This window comes from Diceros bicornis, chromosome 9 (assembly GCF_020826845.1).
Source record: "Diceros bicornis minor isolate mBicDic1 chromosome 9, mDicBic1.mat.cur, whole genome shotgun sequence".
NCBI classification, from domain to species: domain Eukaryota; kingdom Metazoa; phylum Chordata; class Mammalia; order Perissodactyla; family Rhinocerotidae; genus Diceros; species Diceros bicornis.
The window spans coordinates 20,230,332-20,251,538 of NC_080748.1; the positions used below are offsets into that span (position 1 = coordinate 20,230,332).

Below are 21,207 nucleotides of genomic sequence, written 5' to 3' on the forward strand. Positions count from 1 at the left end.
TGATAAGGGCTTAATCTCCAAAATATATAAAGAACTTATGCATCTCAACAACAAAAAAAACTAACAACCCAATTAAAAAATGGGCAAAAGATCTGAACAGACATTTCTCCAAAGGAGATATACAGATGGCCAACAGACACATGAAAAGATGTTCAAAATCATTAAGTATCAGGGAAATGCAAATCAAAAGTACAATGAGATATCACCTCACGCCCGTCAGAATGGCGATAATTAACAAGACAGGAAACAACATGTGTTGGAGAGGATGTGGAGAGAAGGGAACTCTCATACACTGCTGGTGGGTGTGCAAACTGGTGCAGCCCCTATGGAAAACAGTATGGAGATTCCTCAAAAAATCAAGGATAGAACTACCATATGATCCAGCTATTCCACTGCTGGGTATTTATCCAAAGAACTTGAAAACACCAATGCGGAAAGATACATGAACCCCTGTGTTCATTGCCGCGTTATTCACAATAGCCAAGACTTGGAAGCAACCTAAGTGCCCATTAAGGGACGAATGGATAAAGAAGATGTGGTATATATACACAATGGAATACTACTCAGCCATAAGAAACGATGAAATCCAGCCATTTGTGACAACATGGATGGACATTGAGGGTATTATGCAAAGTGAAATAAGTCAGAGGGAGAAGGTCAAATACCGTGTGATCTCCCTCATTAAGTAGTAGATAATAACAACAACAAACAAACACATAGAGACAGAGATTGGATTGGTGGTTACCAAAGGGGAAGGGGGGAGGGAGGAGGGCAAAAGGGATAATTCGGCACATGTATGTGGTGATAGGTTGTAATTAGTATTTGGGTGGTGAACATGATGTAATCTATGCAGAAATAGAAGTATAATGATGTACATCTGAAATTTACACAATGTTATAAACCAATGTTACTGCAATAAACAAAAAATAAAATAAATAAATAAATAAATAAAAAAGAGGCAGACCTTGGGGGCCGGCCCCATGGCTTAGCGGTTAAGTGCGTGCGCTCCGCTACTGGCGGCCCGGGTTCAGATCCTGGTGCGCACCGACGCACCACTTGCCCGGCCATGCTGAGGTGACATCCCACATACAGCAACTGGAAGGATGTGCAACTATGACATACAACTATCTGCTGGGGCTTTGGGGAGAAAAAGCGGGTTGGGGGGGAAGGAGGAGGATTGGCCATAGATGTTAGCTCAGGGCCGGTCTTCCTCAGCAAAAAAAAAAAAAAGAAGAAGAAGCAGACCTTGGACCAATCATGTTTAAAATATACTTGAAAAGGGAAAGAAAGATAAAGACTTGGTGATTCTTCCTGAAATTGACATTGATAAACAAGAATAAGAACCGAAAACCACTATCAGAGCACCTTAAACTTCCTATAATCTTAGCTGATTGAAGTCTCAGCATCATTAAAAGCCAGCTAGCTACTTAGTATGATAATTGTGTACCTGAAGGATTGCAATGTGACTGTAAGCTCCAATGCAGTAGCACAAAGCAAGAGACTAGAAGAATATTTGAAGAACATTATATTAGTTGTGTGGCTCTTCACAAAACACTCAAGAAAACTGAAGTCAGTAGGGTTGAAGTCTCAGCTACTTAATGGCTCAAGGAGGATTTCAGTCCTGAGGATTTGCAATTATGTAGTTACAGAATTATGTCTTGAAATTGATGTTTGTAAAAAAAATATGTACAGCATAATTCTTCCTGACCATCAAAAAACTTTAATAGAAAAAGCTTTAATATACAAACTGCAATCACAGCAGCATCCATGGAACATCATGGCAGATAGAGATGGCAGACAGGGAGGGTGGACAGAGACAGGAATACATGAAGGGTATCCTTTGTCCTCACCGTTCTTGTTGCCTGTAAGAGCACATGGTCTTAGCACAGGGCACATCAAGGCAGACAGAGGTGGATGGCCCCTGAGTCGCCACTGAGAAGACCAGAAGCAGAGCACAGTAGGCCCCTCCAATATTACATGCCCCATCCCATCATCTGGGGAAATACAGATCCAGTTAGGAGAGGATTTAAAGGTTATTGAAATCATTATCCAAGAAAGTCTTTAAGCAGATGAGGGAGGTCTGCGAGAAGGTGCTCTTGGTCATTAGTACTAACAAGAGAAAAGTGGCATGATGGATTTCTGGCAAATCTATACAGTGTGTGGAGAAGAAAGAAAGTATTCAGGTCAGGAAAAATTATGGACTAAAGCACTTGCTTTTTACAGGTCAATGGAATAGAAATTAGATGATTCTCTAGGTTAGGTTTGAGAGACCCCTAACATCTGCTCTTTCCTAAAGGACTGTCCTGAGTATAGGTTATAGCCCCGAAGTACTCCAGATGGCACCCCAAAATTTTTGGGAAAGACTGATTACTTCACTCCAGAGCTATCAAGAGATTGGCTGAAGTCCCATCACAACCCATTGCAAGGCCTTAGATTCCCACAGTTAGATGAAATCTATGGGTTTCCTGGGTAGGAAACTGGGTGTGTAGCTATGGAGGCCCAGGTCCTTGATAGGAAGGTAGCTCAAGAAGGAAGTGAGATCCTGGATCACTATGCCTTCCAGCTTGTTTATGTTGTTGTCTCAACTGATATGAAAACTGTGTTTCATCCACGCAATGGAATACTACTAAGAAATAACAAGGAACAAGCTACTGATACACAAACAACTTGGATGAATGTCAAGGTTGAGGTGAATCTCAAGACTGGCCAAGATGTTGCACTGGAAGAGAAGTCTGGCTTTAGGTTGGGTTCTCCCAAAGCTCAGAGATGGTGTACCTGCTATTGACCATGAGATGAACTCCTTTCCATGGTGGTAGACGTAGTGTTGAGGACTGTGGCCACAACCACGGCATTAGATTTTGGGCTGAGGGACAGGTTAGGAATGTCAGCCCAAGCAACAAATGTGGATGTCCCTTCTGAGACACAACCAACCAGCAGTGAGTCTAGAACTGAATCTAACTCCTTACTATCTTCTGAGGAAACTTAAATGATCCTTCACTCAGGCAATCCACTGGTGCCTCATTGTACTTCAAGCCAATATTAAACTGGAAGGGGTAAAACTTAGATTCTCCAGCCCCTGAAGGTTCAGCAATATGTCAGCCTGGAGCAGAGCGCATGCTGTGTTTGAATCCAATCATGGTCAAGTCTGTATTGGGAAGACAGTATTCCCTTCATCCACTCCTGCATCTCTTTTGCACAGATTAAAACTACAATGCATTAAAAAAGACAAATAATGCACATCTTAGGGTAAACAAGGTCTGATTTGGATCAGGTAAAAACAGCTAGCAGATATATTAATCACATGCTGGCATGATACTGATGGTAAAATCACAGATGATGTCTCATAGGCAAGTTTGGATAATGTCTTAGATATGATATGGTGTAATACAGTGTTGGGCACATCTGCAGAGTATTTTTAAGGAAATATATCAGGCCTTAGGCAATTTTAGCAATAACAATTACAACTGTAACACCAACAGCAGTGAGCGATAGTACTTTCCCATCCTTTTTTATAATGAACTTGGAATGGGAGAAGAAGATTGCCCAGAAAACCACAGGCCTGAAAAAAATCTCACCTCAGTGACGAAGAGGTCAAATTGCTACTGCATTATATTGCCTCTACTCTTTGTTCAGTTAATAGTGTGTTTGCTATTCAATATGAAAGAGCTATTAGTTGGAACTTAATTACAATTGATTTGTGCCACATTAATATGGTTTTATTTAGAATTTATTATTTTATACAAAATAGCTTTACAATGGTTGTTTAGTTTCTAATGTCAAAGAATTGGTAATTTTGCAAGAATAATGTTCCTTCTGCACTAATAAAAAGAAATCAGGTTGGGGGCTGGCCCAGTGGTGTAGAGGTTAAGTTCATGCATTCCGCTTCAGCAGCCAGGGGTTCGCTGGTTCAGATCCTGGGCGCGGACCTACTCACCGCTCATCAAGCCATGCTGAGGAAGCGTTCCACGTAGAAGAGCTACAACTCTACAACTATGATGTACAACTATGTACTGGGGCTTTGGGGAGAGAAAAAAAAAAAGAAAAAGAGGAAGATTGGCAACAGATGTTAGCACAGGGCCAATCTTCCTCAAAAAAAAGAAAGAAAGAAAAGAAATCAGGTTAAAGATTCCAAAATGCCTTTGCGATTGCTATATTCATCTCTCTGTGGGTATAATTGTGTATCCATACTGTACTATATGAGTCTAATTTCTTTCTTTTAAACACTTGGACTAAATTTTTCAGCATTAAATTCAAAATATAAAAGAAGAAGTACTTATGCTTCTGAGTAGAATGGCATGTAGCGGACTAACATTGCTTCTGATAACATTTAGAAAAGCTCAGTAAATATAAACAATAAGCAAACAAACAAACCTCTGTCTCAAGAAGAGCTGCAGAGCTAACTAGGACTTGAGGAGCCAAGATCTCAGAGAGACAGAATCATAGAGAGATGAACTGACCTTCTACAAACCATGTTTCCTCTCAGGGCGTTTACCAAGGTAACCAAATGCAAGACTCTCATGTCCTGCTAAGAAGGGAGGCAGATGGAAGTGAGTCTTACACTCAGCAGGTCTTCTCTCATGGCATTTGTTAAAATCTGAAGGTTTGCAGGAAAATAAGTAAGACTCTTATCAGAAAGCTGCTGAAAATTAAAGAAGAATATTCATCCATCTCACAAAAATGCAAAAACAAAATTCATTATTCAGGAACCTTCAAGGAGAAGTGGTCGTATTAAATAGCCAAGGTTCACAGAGCCTGGGGTCCTATAACATGTTAACAGGGTTACAGGGGTTCATAGAGCCTTGCTAAGCCTGAAAATTAGCCTCTCATTAGCTCAGTTTGTGATTGGATTAAGATGTCTACTTCCATCCTATCTGCCTGCCAGAAGATAGGGGTATCCTCTCTGAGAGAGGGTGGCAAAGCTTTTACAATTTTTAGTACACATATGTCATCTTTAAATAAAAAATTGTGATACATTCCAAGAAAAAAATTCAGAAAAACAGACCAACACATAACCTTGCTATTGGGGTTATCAGCCTCAGGCTTTAAACTAAATGAGTTAATCAACGATATGCAGAAATTAGATAGAAAAATGCAAAATTTTATGAGGGATCTAAAATCTATAAAAAAGAATTAAAATACTGAAGGTGAAAAATGTAATAATTGAAATTAACAACTTAATAAATGAGTTTAACAGCAAATAGGACATGGTAAAAAAAAAAAAGAGGATTCATGAATGGCAATATAAGGTTATAGAAAATATCCAGATTACAGCACAGAGAGCAAAAGTGGATGGTAAATACGTTAAAAGAAGAATTAAAAGAATACTAGAAATATAGCACAGAATAAAAAGGTAAAATTGTATAATTGGAGGCCTTAACGGGGAAAGAAAGGAAGGTGCAAAACCATATCTGAAGAGATAACGACCGAGAATTCCCAAAAGTGATGAAAGATATCAATCCATATTTAAGAAATGCTCCAAATGTTAAGCAGTGAAAATCCAAAGAGATCACCTAGGTACATTACTGTAAAACTCCTAAAAACAAAGACTAAGAGAAAACATGAAAACAACCAAAAATAAAGAACACATTGCCCTCAAAGGAGCAACAATCAGACTAATGGCTGACTTCTCGAAAGAAATGATGGAAGACAAAAGTCAATTTAGTGGCATATTTAAAGTACAGTCACGTATTGCTTAATGATGGGGATATGTTCTGAGAAATTCGTCGTTAGGTAATTTTGTTGCTGTGTGAACATCATTGAATGTACTGAAAGGGAACAAAATTTGCCACCTCAGAATGTCTCTTTAACATGAGGATTATTTTAGGCTGATTATTTTTAAGAAACAAAAGATTCAAAAAGTTTTTCTTGTTACTCCCCTTTGCTTAAAAGAATTTGGATAAAAATACTTGTCTCAGGAAGAGAACTATCACCTTAGCATAACATGAACTAGGTGGTAGACAGGGAGGAATCTAGAAAAGCCTGTTGGTTGGGCTCCCCTCTGTATTCTTCTGTTTCTGTGTGGTTAAACACTTGTTTTCCAAATGTTTGCTCCTTTTCACCTACCTGTGAATTGCCTTCTCTCCCTTTGAAGTCCCTGACTCTCCCCCTCCCTAACATCTTCTTTTGTCTTTAGCTGAGGATGTTATTTAAGGTGAGGGCTTTGGCCATTTTGGTGAGTTACTTGGTTTTCCTGGGTTTCTCTCATGTGTACATGTTATTACATTTTTGTTTGTTTTTCTCCTGTTAATCTGTCTCATATCAATTTAATTCTTAGACCAGCCAGAAGAACCTAGAAGGGTAGAGGGAAATTTATTCTCCTCTATAGTACTTACACAAACCTAGATGGTATAGCCTACTACACACCTAGGCTTTATGCTACTAATCTTATGGGACCACTGTTGTATATGCAGTCCCTAGTTGACCAATATGTTGCCATGTGGTACATGATTGTACCAAAAGAAAATAATTTTCAATCTAGAATACACTAACCAATTAAAATAGCTTTAAAAGTGATGTGAAAATGAAAACATTTTCAATCAAACAAAAACTGAGAAAATTCATTGCCATACTACTAACACTAAACATACTAAAGAGAACTCTTGATTGCCCACAGAGGCATGGTACTAGAAGGGATAGAAGGCATCTAAAAGCAGCAGGTGTGGTGTCTGCAATTATAAAAATAAAAAAGAAAACTGAAATAGAAAATAAAACAGGTTTATAATTGTTCTTGAGAAAAATAAGAAATTAAATCTGTCTAACACAGCCCACTCCCCGTCAAATTCGTGTGTCACTGTGTACAAAATTTTATTTTTCTTAAAGATAAATATATTACCCCTCAAATTTATTTCAACCTACTCTAGAGTAAGAAATAAAGACAACAATAGCTCATCAAAAGTTAAATAAATATTTTGTATTGGCTGGTCTTAGGTTTATATTTCAAATAATTTGCAATTTCAAAGTACTGCTAAGACTTTTAGGAAAATAAATTGAAAGTGTTTATTGCATGAATTAAAATTAAAATGTTAAAGTCCTTTTAAAGTAAACAATTAGCTATGATTAATAAATCAGTAATATATCTTAAGTACTTTGCTATTTCAGATAAGACATTTGAAAACATTCATTTAGTGGATATTTTTAGTATTTATCCTTATGATCATAGTGAGCATTCATTTTAGTGTAAAACACAAAAATGGCCAGAAATCCCAGCACCTTGTACACCATTGGAGAATGTAACAATATGAAATTTCCTTCCTTAAAATCCTTTGCATAAGCCGTTCTTGATACGAAATTTTCTTAAATATATTAGGAAGAAACTTCTATCTCTAACCTAAAGAAAAGAAACTAGCAATGGTATTTCATCAGAAGTCATAATTCAATAAAAGTTGCAATTAAATTTCACCATGAACAAAGGATTTTACCACAATTTTATAAATGTTCAGAAAAATAAATATTCATCATACTTGCCATCTACATATGAAAGTACTCTGGTCTGGTTGACGCAGCAGGGAATGTGGATTTATATATGGCAATTCCCCTGTCATGAGCCTCCAGTCCATGAGGCAGGAGCCTTAAACCCAGGACCAACCAGACAATTAAAGATGCCCATCTGTAGGTAGAAGACTGATGGAGTGCAAGCAGTAGATATTATTGAATGTTGCACTGGAAATGAACCAAAGTTTATATGAAACCCTTTGCGCTGTCACTGTCTTGGGTGTACTTGTATATAATTGGTGTACTTGTAAAATAATTGGTCTACTTGTAAAATAATCAAAATAAATAAAAATCTTATTCTGACTCTTAAGACTAATAGCATTATAAGAATGTAGCTCAGCTTTCAAATAACTTTCTTTAAATAAACTGAAATGAATCAAAGTTATATGTTTCGAATATATCTAGGTTATTCAACAATGGATCATTTTACATACCCAATTTGTTTACTTCTTCTTATCAGGTTGTCTCTTGCCTCCATTTTTACTTTGTAGATATCTACATTTTTAAAAAATCAGGCTAAATATTACAATATAAAACAGATCTTCTGCATTTTGTGTTGCCAAAAATTATTAACATTAATTATTAATCTAAAAAGGGGCAATTTTCAATATTTAATTGTACCCAATATTTCAATTACAGCAACGTAATGACTAGTAAGAAAGTATTACAGTATATTACAAAGTTCTGGTTTTAGTGGGTCACTGCTAAGTATAAGACAATAGAAAGCAGTCTTTGTTCTTCAAGATAAAGTTGTTGATATTTTATATGTTGGAAAAAGTTCTTTCTCATAAGTACTATTATAATGAAATGTTTTCTCATTAAAGCTTCTTTTATTCATGAAAGGGCAAAATCATTTGCTGGTTCACTTTGTTCCAAGAACGTGCTGGAGTGCTAAATGAAAATATGCAGTTCAGCTCTCTAAGTAGCTTGCACATTACGAATCAAAATGTTAAGCTGTGAGGTTAAAATGAGCTAGATAAGCAAATAAGTCTTTTCCCTCTGCCAACATTTTTTTATACAGCACATACAGAGGGACATATCTTTTCTTTTTTAGATACAAAGCTATTTAATATCCTACAGAGCAATAATAACCCTAAAATTTGAGTGTTCTTTAAAAATATTTCTTTCTCCTTAATTGTAGAGGCTCTCAGAGGCTTAGAGATAGGCACTCTGATCATTTCACATGATAATTCTCAGAAACCAAAAATTGTGCCAAAAAGTGGGTAGTCTTAGGAATGCAGGGTCCAAAAATGATTTTAAAAAGATTAATGTAGCTAATTGGGTTCCTTTTTTGTTCCCAATATTTAAGACAATGAAAAAGATGGCCTATTTCTAGGTCTTCAATACATTCTCAGCTGTAGATAGACAAGCTCCCTAGAAAACACTAACCGTGGATACTGAGAACTCCTAGATGACTCTAGAATGAATCCACCCTCCCAAGAATATCTTGAGCCGAGGTCTTTTATGTCCCAAGGCGAAGGGGTGGGAGTAAGGATCCAAATCACTACATCCCTAGTTCTAAACCTGGCTTCTTCTCTTAGGTTTGGAGAACCTAATGTATCACCACAAATCCATCAAGACTTTGGAAAAAACTTATCTCCTAGTGTATATTGCCTTCGAATGATAATTTAGTAATATCTATATATAAAAGGAAAGCACCGTCTTTAATAGTGTCAATAATGTTTTTTAAATTTAACATAGATTCATAGTTGGAAAACCTAAATCCTACTTATAGGAAACAGTAAAATGAGGCAAGGAGGATGCATTAGGATTTCTTCCAGCATGACCCAATGTTATTTTTTTTTTAATTCCAGGTATAGATTATATTTATTTTAATACAATTTGTGTTATTTCCTTAATGAGTTCTCTATTTCCACGAGAAAAGGTCAGGAGACAATAAACAGTAAAACGTCTGTAAGATAATATGGGATACTGGAACATGATAAGAAGAGGTTTATGAGAATCCTTTGTTGGAAATCTTCAAGAAAAAGGAAAATATGTGCCTTTCTGTATTCTTAGCATCTGGAAGAGTGATTGTGATGCATTAAATAAGCCCTTAACAAAGGATCCTATATGTGTGTATATATATATATAATATTGTATATGTGTATACTATAAAAAATCATTTAGTAATATTTGAGTCTTGCTTAAAAAGACTTTTGAATTAGATGACCTTCCAAGTCATTCATTACATACCTAACCATTCTACAGGGATGCAAATAACTTATGTTATCTTTTATGGGCTACTCTGCACTCTTGGCTAACAATTTGTATCTCACTTTCTCTGATAATTACTCTGTAGCCATTACCTTAACAGCTTATCACCCAAGCGCAGTCTCCCATTCTTTCATTCTCTACTGCTTACACAGCAATCTGTGTATATACATATAGGAGTCTAGATGAAATTAAACAAGGAAACTGGGCTTTTCAAACTACAACTACAACAGAAGACAATTTATTTAAAGTGTAGCCTTCAATGTGATGTTCAGGATATGCAGCTTCACTCCACTTAGCATGAAAAAGATTACATAAAATGATATTCATGCAGTCACAAAAAGTGGGGATGATTATATGTAAAGCGTGACAGATTCTCCATTCTTCACTCAGTGTACACTATGCATCATGCCTGTCCTCTCATCCCTCCACTGTGTTTTGGGGGATTCATATCAGTGTGTGCCCAGTTACTTGAAAGAACAGCATATTAAAATAAAGAGGTTGAGCATAGCAGCTGACAACAGACCAATCATCCATGCATTCATTTATTTCATTCATCCATTCAAAAAGCATATATTGAACACTATACTAATTCTGTGAAAATGAAAATTACAGTGCAATGTGCTATGAACTATGATCCTGGTAGGCACAGTGTACCAGCTTACACAGTTGTGTTGTTTTTCCACTATCATTTAGAGGTAAAATACATAAAAATATAGCAGAGTATCTGAACGCTTTTCCTAAACCTTGATTTGTAACAATTGTACTCTCAGTGAAGTAGAATGAAAAGACTAAAAAAAGAAAAAATAAAGCTCATGTCACCTACAACTGGACATCATGTACTATCAAGTTTTTACCATGAATTTTCAACTTAATTTGCCAAATATAATCACTCCAAAGAAGTCTCTGGCTTTCTTTAGTTCAGTAGGGATCCCTGAGAAATACTTGTATCTGTCCTCTTTCAACTCTAACCACACTTCTCATAGTGTAATGGAACAAAAAGTCTCCCTTAAGAATTTAAGCACAATACCATTTAAACTAAAACACATTAATAACCGGTTATATAAACCCTGTGAAAATGAGCATTATGGAGTAACTAGTTGAGTGGAAGTTACAACTATTGAGTAACTGTGGGTTAATTATTTTTATAACGTAGGAAATAATATAGTACTCAATATATCACATAAGTGCAATGTTATTATTATAGCTGGTTTCATTATATGAATAAATATGCTCAAAATTCAGCCAACTATGGTATTATAAAACTGCAAAATTAATTATGCACAATTACAAAAGCATAATATTTCTGACAATGTAATTCAGTTAAAAACTCACACATTTTTTGAGCATCCCCTGGGTTTCTTAAAGGAGCTACTGTCTACTCAGGAGACAGACCTCTACCCACCTGCAAGGCAGAATATAACAAGGGTTTTGCTTGCATTTATACTTGCGACACCTGGAGACAGGAAGGAAACTTTCAAGGAGACAGTAATATTGAGCTAGGCTTTAGTGCTTGGAGAACATTTTGACAGGAAGCAATAAGGTAAAAGTTATTCTATACAGAGGGAGTTTTGCCAGGAAATGCAAAGACGAAGAGTTTACTCATTTGTCATTTATCTATTTATCCAATTATTCATTTACTAATATTCAACCAATATCCACTGAATGGATACCACTTCAGTACTAATTTTTGTAATGGTATTACATATATTCAAAGAAACTATTTCTTTAGCTTCAATGTCAATAGGTCTTTGGACATAATCACATTGGTTTTAACTGCAGATCTGTTTTAAAAAAAACCATGGCAAATGTCTTAAAATGTGCTACCAGCTGATACATGTCTTCTGGGATGTATGAATGAGAGCTCCCCTTGTTAAACATCAAGGGACATTAAAAATAATCAGGCAATTAAAATTTTAGATAAAATTAAGACAAAAACACTTGTTTAGAAATTTTATGTAACATTGATAAGATGCAATATAAACCTAATATGTCTTAACATAACTGCTTTTTCTATAATCAAAGACATATTATTAACAGTCTACAGATGTTCTAAAGTTTTGAACAAGAATTTTTTATTTAGAAATTATAGTCTCATGACTACTTAAAGAAAAATTTATGACTTTGAATTTGATCTGTGAAAATAAACCTTTGTTTCCCTTTCCACATATATTACATTTATATTCAAGAGTAAGAAAGGAAATAATTTTGAGAACAACCTGCTTGAGGTGAGGAGCTTATCTCCTGCTCTGCTTCACAACTGATGGAGCTTTAGTCAACAGAGCACTGTTTCAAATTTTAGCCTCGTAACTGGGTTATGCCCCAATGTTACATCATTTGAAAAATTAAAGAAATAAACAGCTGTAAGAATCCAATGAATTTATGAATCCTGTTAAAAGATTACTAATTTTATTTTAGAAACCATAAGAATTAAGTAAAAACAGTGTAGGCTTTAGAATCAAGTAGACATGGGTTCTAATCTTGACTCACCACAAAGCAGCTTTGTGATTTTTTTAGAAATTTAATCGTTTCAGATTCTTTAAAAGGTGGTAATGATACTTCAGTTTTATAGTAGATGTGAAGATAAACACAAGCAGCTTTTTTTAAATTTTTTTATTTTTGTATAAGTCCCTAGCATAGTTCTGGCATACATTAAGTACCCATAAATATTGGCCCCTTCCCTTTTTCCTCTTTCCTTTTTTTCATAATAGTTTGGTTTTCTGCCTTAAGTAAATTTTAACTCTTGACGGTATTTGCTCAAGGAAATTATTTATGGTGACTTTTTCAACAGATTTCAAAAATATAACAGTAGGGTCAGCCTGGTGGCGTAGTGATTAAGTTTGTGCACTCCGCTTCAGCAGCCCGAGGTTCACAGGTTCCCATCCCAGGAGTGGACCTACACACCACTCATCAAGCCATGCTATGGCAGCGTCCCACATACAAAAAATAGAGGAAGATTCGCACAGATGTCAGCTCAGGGACAATCTTCCTCAAACAAAAAGAGGAAGATTCGCAATGGATGTTAGCTCCGGGTCAATCTTCCTCACCAAAAAAAAAAATATATATATATATATATATATATATAATATATACGTATACATATATAAAACAGCAAGCTACAAGCAGACTATAATGAATACATATCTGATTCTTTTCATTGCACTTGCCATTTCTCAAAAAGAATACAGTGTGCTAGATAAAGCTATCAAGGCATATTTTTAAATTAATGTTTTAATTAACATTTCTAATTTTATGTGTAAAACTGTGCCCATGTGTCATCTGTTGCCTCTCAAGAAGCCAGTACTCTATGACACTGCTGTATTTCAAAGGAAACATTTTTAAAAGGGAGACAAAACATACACTAATATTAATGGGATATCATCTACAGTTTAGTTACAAGAGCAGATCAAGTACCGAAACTATTCTCTCTTTCATATCCTATTTAAGTGAAACAGAAGTTTCAGAAGGATCATTGAGATTTTTTGAAAATTTAAATAGATCACTTCATTTACTGAATAGTTCATGGAACAACATAGTTTTAAATTGATGTATTTTCAATGCGTGTCTCTTTAATTTTCAGTTTCACAAATCAATGGCTTCTTTTCCTAAATGTATTTCTTATCATAGAGTTATTTTGGTAGTATAATGTTCTCAGAGATTAGTTCTATTTTTGTGCTGATTAAAAAGATGTAGCATGATATTATATCCCTAATCAAAATATTCTCAAATCTCTTAAAATATTGAGGTCCCAGTGCATCTGAGAGGATTAGAACTAGAAAACAGGAGAGGAAAGATAGTTCTAAAGCAATTTTTCATCACAACAACAATAGAAGCAAATGTCCAATTGAAGTTGGGTTGAATTAACCAGTTTTAATGTTTATTTGGTGGAGGAGGAGGGTGATGGGGCGTAAATTAGATGAAAATCCAAGATTTTTATTTTGAGCTGTCTCCTCAAGCTCATTTTTCATGAGAACCAAAATGCTTATGGTGGGTTTTCCATAGACATTACACAGATGAGTAACACTGGTTTCAATTTAGCCCAGGCAACACAATGTGGAAAGGCAAGATGCACGTTAGAATGTGATCTCATAAAATGTTTAGCGATGATGATTTTGGAAAAAGAAAATTTAATAGTTTATTATATTTCTCTTCACCTACTTTGTGTTCAAAAATAAAACAATCACAATTAAATAAGAAAAGATTCAGTCCATAGTTTTACTGTCCTAGCTACTGTTTAGTACTTCTAGTATATCTATCTTTATTTACAAAATCCTTTATCTCTTTGAGCACTGATATTCACAATATTCACTATTGAACAAATGTGTGCATATCTTTATTTTTATTCCAATATATGAATTAATTAGAAAAGGTAGATTTCTCAGTTTTCAGCTGCTAAATGTGATATTGATAATCTGAATTGCCATAAATTATCCTGGCAATTAAACAAGCAGGTACAAACATATGAAAGTATTTTCAACAATATATTTGTGAAAGTAAGTTTCAATTCAGTAGGGTTAATTAGCGCATCCTAAAGGCTGTTATAATACTTTGATAGAAATTTAATCATGTTTATAACAGGATTTAAGTTTAAAACTTTAAAATGTGTGTACTGAATGAGATATTCAAATTTCCCCTAATCAGAATGAACAAAAGCAATGTTTCTGGTGTTTCCTATTTATGTAAAGTATGAATTAATTGAGGTTATCTTATATGGAAAGGTTATTTGGTCTCTTACTATGCTATTTTAATAACCAAAGTGGCCATAAAATTCATATAGAACTTTAATTTTCTCATGGTTTTCTCTATGCATTTTGACCTTGACCTTCCAGGAATACCGGCAACAGAAAAATAAACAACATGAAAGTTAAAAAATTTTAAAGCTTATAAGTAGTAATGGAAATCTAGTCCACCTCATATCTTTGAGAATGACTATTAAGCAAGTAAATCAAAACTTATCTAATTTTTCAAGATCAGAGATTTTCAGAAACATTGTTAATATTTGACAGGTTTTCCTCAAGAGACATGTTTCTTGTATCTGTTGAGCTTGATACTTTATGCTTTGATGACTGCCCAGGTTCCTTTAAGTTCTTACTTAAGAGGAAGAAGAACTTTTCTAAATTTGCAATTACAAGTCTTCTCACTATGCCTTATTTTAACTGTCTGTCTATCTGCCTATCTATTCACTTAATGAATATTAGGCACCTCTTTGGTATCCATCTCATCAACCTGTTATTAGGTATTCCCCTTTGTGCATAACTTTCTTGGTGTAAATCCATCACTTTTTCACTCCACACAGCAAGCTTAGCCCAGTAGCTGAGCTCTGATCAGAGCTCTATTGAAAGGCTCTCCAGCTCTGTGGTCTCTTATTCATAAACAATGTAAGTGCTTTCTTTCCTTCTATCTGTACTAAGCTTTATTAATCCAAGACATTTGCATAAAATACTTTGATAAAGCCCATTTACCTTCTACTGATGCTGATTTGCATTAACTGCATTAATCTATGAATATAGTTTTTAAAGTGCTTCTTTAACAGTCTTACTGAATTTTGATTCTAATATCCAAAGTACTAGATATCCCTATATCTTATTGATTTTTTGCCTTAAACACTTAAAGGGGAGATGTTTCCTGGTCTAATGTCCAGGTGAATAGAAGTAGGTAACACAAATATAAGTTTAAATAGCAAACCGTAACACAGAGATGACGATTTCAAGGTTTTAACATATCCACCCACTCTTACTCTAACTGTTTAATTCAGAGTTTTATTTAAAAGAACAAACAAATTCTACTTAACCTTTTTTCTTAAAGAATTTGTAATACGTTTTGTGTTGTGATTACCATGACAGGAAAGCCAGAAATTATACAGGAACTGAAAGATTTTTTTTTTTTACAGTTTTACAAATCTGCTCTAAATTTCTTTTTAATAAAACAAGTAAACCTTGCTTCCACCCCTCTTTCCACTCTTCTGGCTTGGGGCTTACTCAGTAAGCAACCTGCTGCATTTTATAGCTGCGGAATTCAACTGGGAAGGGCCCCCCATGTGAACAAGGTCACACCATAGTGATACAACATAGTGAACACAGACAAGGTGAGAGCTCCCTTTTCTCAGTCTCTCCAAACGCTCCATCCCCTTCCAGTATTCTCTAGCAGCTATTCACAAAAGGCAGCTGAGTTCACAGCTGGAATAACAAGTTGTGCTGTGAATGTCAGTGATTTACCCAAGTAGCAAACAGGGTCATTGGCTTAATTGGAATTTCAGTTGCCAAGCTAACTAGGAATGAATCCCTAGCCTGAGTCCAGCAACACGGATAAAACTGTTTCTGTTTCTTGATAGAGAATGAAAATGACGCAGAGTGTAATTGATCGACAAGATATTGATTATCCTTTCTTCATTTTCCCGGTTTAGGTACCAGAGAGTCTAGGGCTCATTTATATACTCCCAGGGGCCACCAAGATCTCCATTTTCCCCAAACGCATAAAAGGCTAACAACAGCCTTCCTCCCCAGCACCATGGCGTGGCTGCAGCTGCTTTGTTTACCATATAAGTCACACCGGGGGTTCACTCCTCGCCCTCTCCCCTGCTTTAAAGCCGGGCGCGGTGAGAGGCTGAGAAGCATCCTCAAACTCTCGCTCAGCCGGGTCAACCACAGAAAGCTTCACAAATCCGGTCTCGAGCCTTAAAGAGAAACCATGCAGCTGGAGCATTTTGAACTCGTAATCCCCCAGGGACGTCCACCTCCCAAGAGGGAGCGGGCTTCCCAGGCAGCTTGAGAAACTTAACCGAGATCCCAGAAAGGAGGCGAAGTGCAGCTCCGGTCAAACGGAGCTCTGAGGCGACACCCTCTTTACCTGCAAAGTTGCAATCTTCTGGCTGAAGAGGTATTGATCCAAGGATGGGCGCGCGGGTGCTACGCCCGGTGAGAGCACGCCCGGCAAATGCCAATGGGATTTCCTCAGTCGCTGCCGAGTTTTGGAGCATTCCAAAGAAAACGCACGAAGCTGGAGCCCACGCAACTGGCACCGAACTGGGCGGAGTGAGGATGCTCTGAGAGCGATGCCATGGAGGCGGGGGAGGGGAGGCCCTGGAGGGGGAGGCGAGCGCCAGGGGAGGAGAACCTCGCCCACCCCCGCCCCCACTGATCCCTCGGGGTAAAGTTAACGTTCTCACGGCTGACAGCGGATAAGCCCAAAGGAAGGGATCCCGCCTTCCGTCCCGGGCGGCTGCCAGACTCGGGGTCCGCTCAGTCCCTGCTCAGAAGGGACAGCCTGTGAAGACGCGCGTCCCACGCACCGCTCTGCGTGGCGGTGGAGGGGACCCGCAGGTCTCCGACTCGGCTGCCTGGGAACAGCCTCCGCTTCCCTGGGCCAACTGCTTGAGGTCAGCCAGTTGGGCAGGCGAGCTCACCACAAGCCAGCCCTCCTCCAGCCAAGTCGGTGGCCAGAACCCACCCTGTGGTCCTGGATGTAAGCCAGACACACCTCCAGGCTTCTTTCGGCCGGGCTCTGCAGGATGCCCGACTTCACTTCGTGTCAGGACCTGGCTTCTGAACGCCCTGCTCCCACCCCAGTAAACCAGCACCCAGGCGGCAGGTCGCCCGACTTGAAAAAAGTAACCCCCACCCCCACCCCCTAACTCTCTAAGCTTCTCCCACTCCGGCTCCCCTGGGCTCCGGGCACCCCCTCTCCCGTCCTCAAGGTGTCAGACTTCCCCTGCAAGAGCAGGAGTATGGCTCTTGCCACTAGTGTCAACAATCGAGACAGTCGCAATGAATTAATGATGAGGCACAGCGTTCCACTCACCCCCACTAACTCGGTCTTTCCAACAGGCATAGGAAATCAGTAAGTTTCCAAATATTAAATAAAACCCAAAAGGCGCACCAGCCTAGAAGCGCGAGATTAGGTGGTTTCAGGTGGGGTGTGTGTGAGTGTGTGTGGGTGTGTGGGTGTGATGCTCGCATCAGTGTACTCAGATTTCAAGATAAAAGTTATCTCTTGGGCACTCTCTTTGGTCTTCACACAAGAAAATAAGATTAAAGTGCGGAGAGGAAAAGATACATATTGGCAAAGTTGGCAGTAACTTACTTGCTGTAACTGCGACGCGGTGATTCCAGCTTGTCATTCACGCAGGCTTGGTTGGTCGCGACCCCACGACTTGAGAGTCCATTTGTAAAATAGAGAGTGACATCCATGCGGCATCTTAGCTAGCGATTACCCAGCTTGAGACTGGTATTGGGTACTTGAGACTTCTACTTGATTTTTTTTATTTTCTGAAAGCCCTGGGGTGAGCCGCTGGCTGCCGATTGCATCTCAGCGGGTGCCTGCTCCAGCTTCGCACTTGTGCAACAGATGAGTGGCAACCCTTTCTCTCTGTCCCAGCCGCGCGGTTTCCACCTTCTGGGAATCAGTGCTGTGTCGACGCGAGGAGGACCAGCTTCTTCCCAAAGAATATTCCCCAAGGGAGTCGAGGGTAGGCGGCAAGCCTGCAGCCACACGCAGCCCTCAAAACGCAGAATTAAAGAATTTCCTTCTCGGTTATTTTTTTTTTTTTCCCTCCTTAGTTCACATGAGTTGAGGCTTTTTTTGGAGTATTTACATGAGTAAAGAGAATATCGCCAGAAATCACCCACTGCGGTGACGTGCATGCTGCCTTTTTTTCCCATTTAAATCACTTTTCTTATTTCTAAATTTCTCTCTCTCTAGCTTACTGCTCTTCTCATGGGTTTGACCCAAACCCAGCCTTGACCTCTGTTCTGAATTTCTAGGAGCACTACCTCTAGATCACTGCCTCCAAAATGCTGACGTACACTGAGGCAAACCTGGTTGCTACAACATCTCTCCAGAAAACAAATGCGAAAACAACAACATAAGGATTCCTTTCTTTCCCTAAATCAGTTTTTACTTTTTATCACAAAAGTACATTAACATCTTTAAACGGTTTAAAAATTTGTTTTAATGTTAAACCACAGCTTTTACAAAATGTGCAAGAACACATTTATCTGTAGATATGGTAATGAACTTTATAATAAATACAAGTCAACTTGCTATCTAACAGAAGAAGGGGGACGATATATATGAAAATCTATTTTATGCAATGCAACAGTAAGTATTTTTGTATTTTTTCATGAAATAATTTATATTCCCATTAATCATCAGTAATTAAAATGTTTTAATGCCTAAGAAACAAGAGTAAAGCTAAGACATTGATGTGATGTTTTGTTTCAGCCTGATAAATAACATTCTACATAAGCTGTTTGAGTGTGTATCTACAAATAAACCCCTAATAGAATTCCACACATCAGAGATGAGTATGTGGAATTCTATTAGGGGTTTATTATACTTTATACATTTAAATGTATACATTTAAAATACATAATATATTTAAAAATACATTCAAAAGAAAGTGGATCCGGACAACACATACTCATTGATTAGAGACTAACAACTTCATTTTGCAAGCTTAGCATCTGTACCATTTCCTGATTCTCTTAGGATATGTTTTTTATAACAAATGCCATCTCTGTCATGATGTTGGTGAGAGGCATTTTGTCTATTTCCCCAATTTGTTGTTTTTCCCATAAGAAATGTGCCTGTGAATCTACAATAAATACAAACAGAAAGGAACAGTGAGGACAGCCATCTGAGTAGGCCGTGTTCTCATTAGAAGAAGAATGTTCTATTGATCCTTGAACCTCATTTTCAACAGTTTCATGTGATTATTGGTTGCTAACCTCATACCACCTACTAAAATGATTAGCAATTACAGAAAAATTATTTGAAATCTATTTAAACAACACAGTGAACTGCCTATACCACAGCTGTTAGCAATAGAAGGAGGAAGGGATTTGTTTTGGTTTTGTTTTTGTTTACAATTTTAAAATACAAATTTGGCATCATTCCACAAACCTGCACTCCACTTAAAATGCAATTCACTGAAGTCAAAGAAATTTATAATAAAATGTTGTATGCTTACTGGAAAGTTCTTTTTAGCACCTTAGTCAGAAAAATAAGAAAGCACTCTTGCTTTGAAATTAGCAAGAGACAAGTGACCTAAGAAATGATAGCAGTAAAACAATTCTCTGCAATGCCTAGTCAGCTAAAATATATCATGGAACTGGAATTACAATTGTTTTAAGATCTCAACTTTCAACTTATTTTTAAAAGTTCTTGTTTCACCTAGGAGCTGATATGTAACGTGTATGAAACACTTTCTTCCAAAGCTGCTGTTTCTCAGACTTAGAGGCAGTCACAGAGACAGGTATTTGTACAATTTAGTTCCGCACATGTACGGCCATCAGCATGTGATGTGAAGATAATACTCTCTGTATATAATGATGCCATCATCAGATACACGATGATGGCCCCTTCTTATGTTAGGCAAATTTAGGAAATAGGTTAGCATTGTCTTTGAAGGCCATGTGACCTGTCTTCTGCCTATGTGACCAGGACTGTCCCTCATTCCCACAAGGGCTCCCCCGGGGCCCCTCACTGAAGGGCTGGGGCCTGCTCAGCTTGCCCTGTAGACAGTGGCCTCCACCCCTGTTCTGCCGTCAGTTCTAACTAGGCTTTGATACAATATGAATGGTCCATGTTATCAATGAAGATTTTTACCTGCCTTTTTAAAAAATTTCATATTTTCTAAGTTACCAAGTTTTCTTCAAAAACATTAATTTTAATGACTCACCATACATTTCTATGAAATACCTCCCCTCCAGCCTGGAGACATTTTACAGCCTATAGTTTACCTTTTTAAAATTACTCTCGTGTCCACAAATTTCTGCTTAGTTATGTTCTGGAAGTTTCAGTCTCTTCCTAGATCCAGAACGGAATTAAGTACCACTGGGGGACCTGAGAGAGACATTTTGGCTGCCTCAAGAAACACAAGTAGTAGAGGTGCAGAAGACACTTTCCTAATGGATACTAAATGTATACGGATGTACATAATGCATGCTAATTTTGAAAAAGGAAGGAGATAATGAGAGATGACTTCCTCCTGAGTTCAGGAAGGCAGGTTTGCACAATTCCTAAAACAAAGCCCTGGTGCAACATCAATTTCCTCGTACAATCCATGTTCTATTATTTTTTAATTTAGTGGCAATCCTTCCACATTCTGGTGATAGCACAACAGTGCTACATAAGATCAACGTTGTCATGAAATCTCTTTTCTGAGACAGGAATTTGGGCACAGTTAAGAGGAGTTGTAAAAATGCTGCTAGCCAGATGCTATTTCAAGCTGGAACATTGTACCTAATCTTTAAAATCAGACCATTCTTGAAAAAGAAAAAAAGCATAATGTTACTGGTTGGAGATAGTTCCTCTCCTTAACGATGGGTATGTCCTGATTTATCTGGATCTTCACTGTTTTTTATAGGGATTATAAGTTTCTGAGAAATAAGTGAATGTGAAACAATGGCTCTTATCTACCTTACAGTATCAAATAAAATAATATGTCAGGAGATAATATTTAGGCTAGGGGTTATGCTTAACCCATAGCAGGAACCCAATTAC

At 37.4% G+C, this 21,207-nt stretch overlaps 1 protein-coding gene across 2 annotated transcripts in view; it reads right to left on the minus strand.

Annotated features, from left to right (window-relative positions):
• Nucleotides 1-17,906, minus strand: part of TRPC4 (transient receptor potential cation channel subfamily C member 4) — a 222,152-nt gene extending 204,246 nt beyond the window's left edge. The window contains exon 1 of one of the 2 annotated variants that reach the window (XM_058548051.1): nt 17,785-17,906. The gene's annotated coding sequence lies outside the window, so the exon portion shown is untranslated. Of the gene's footprint in view, nt 1-16,551; nt 16,989-17,784 lie in introns of those variants that run through there. The other variant, XM_058548050.1, reaches the window with a different exon arrangement.
• Nucleotides 17,907-21,207: the final 3,301 nt, after the last annotated feature.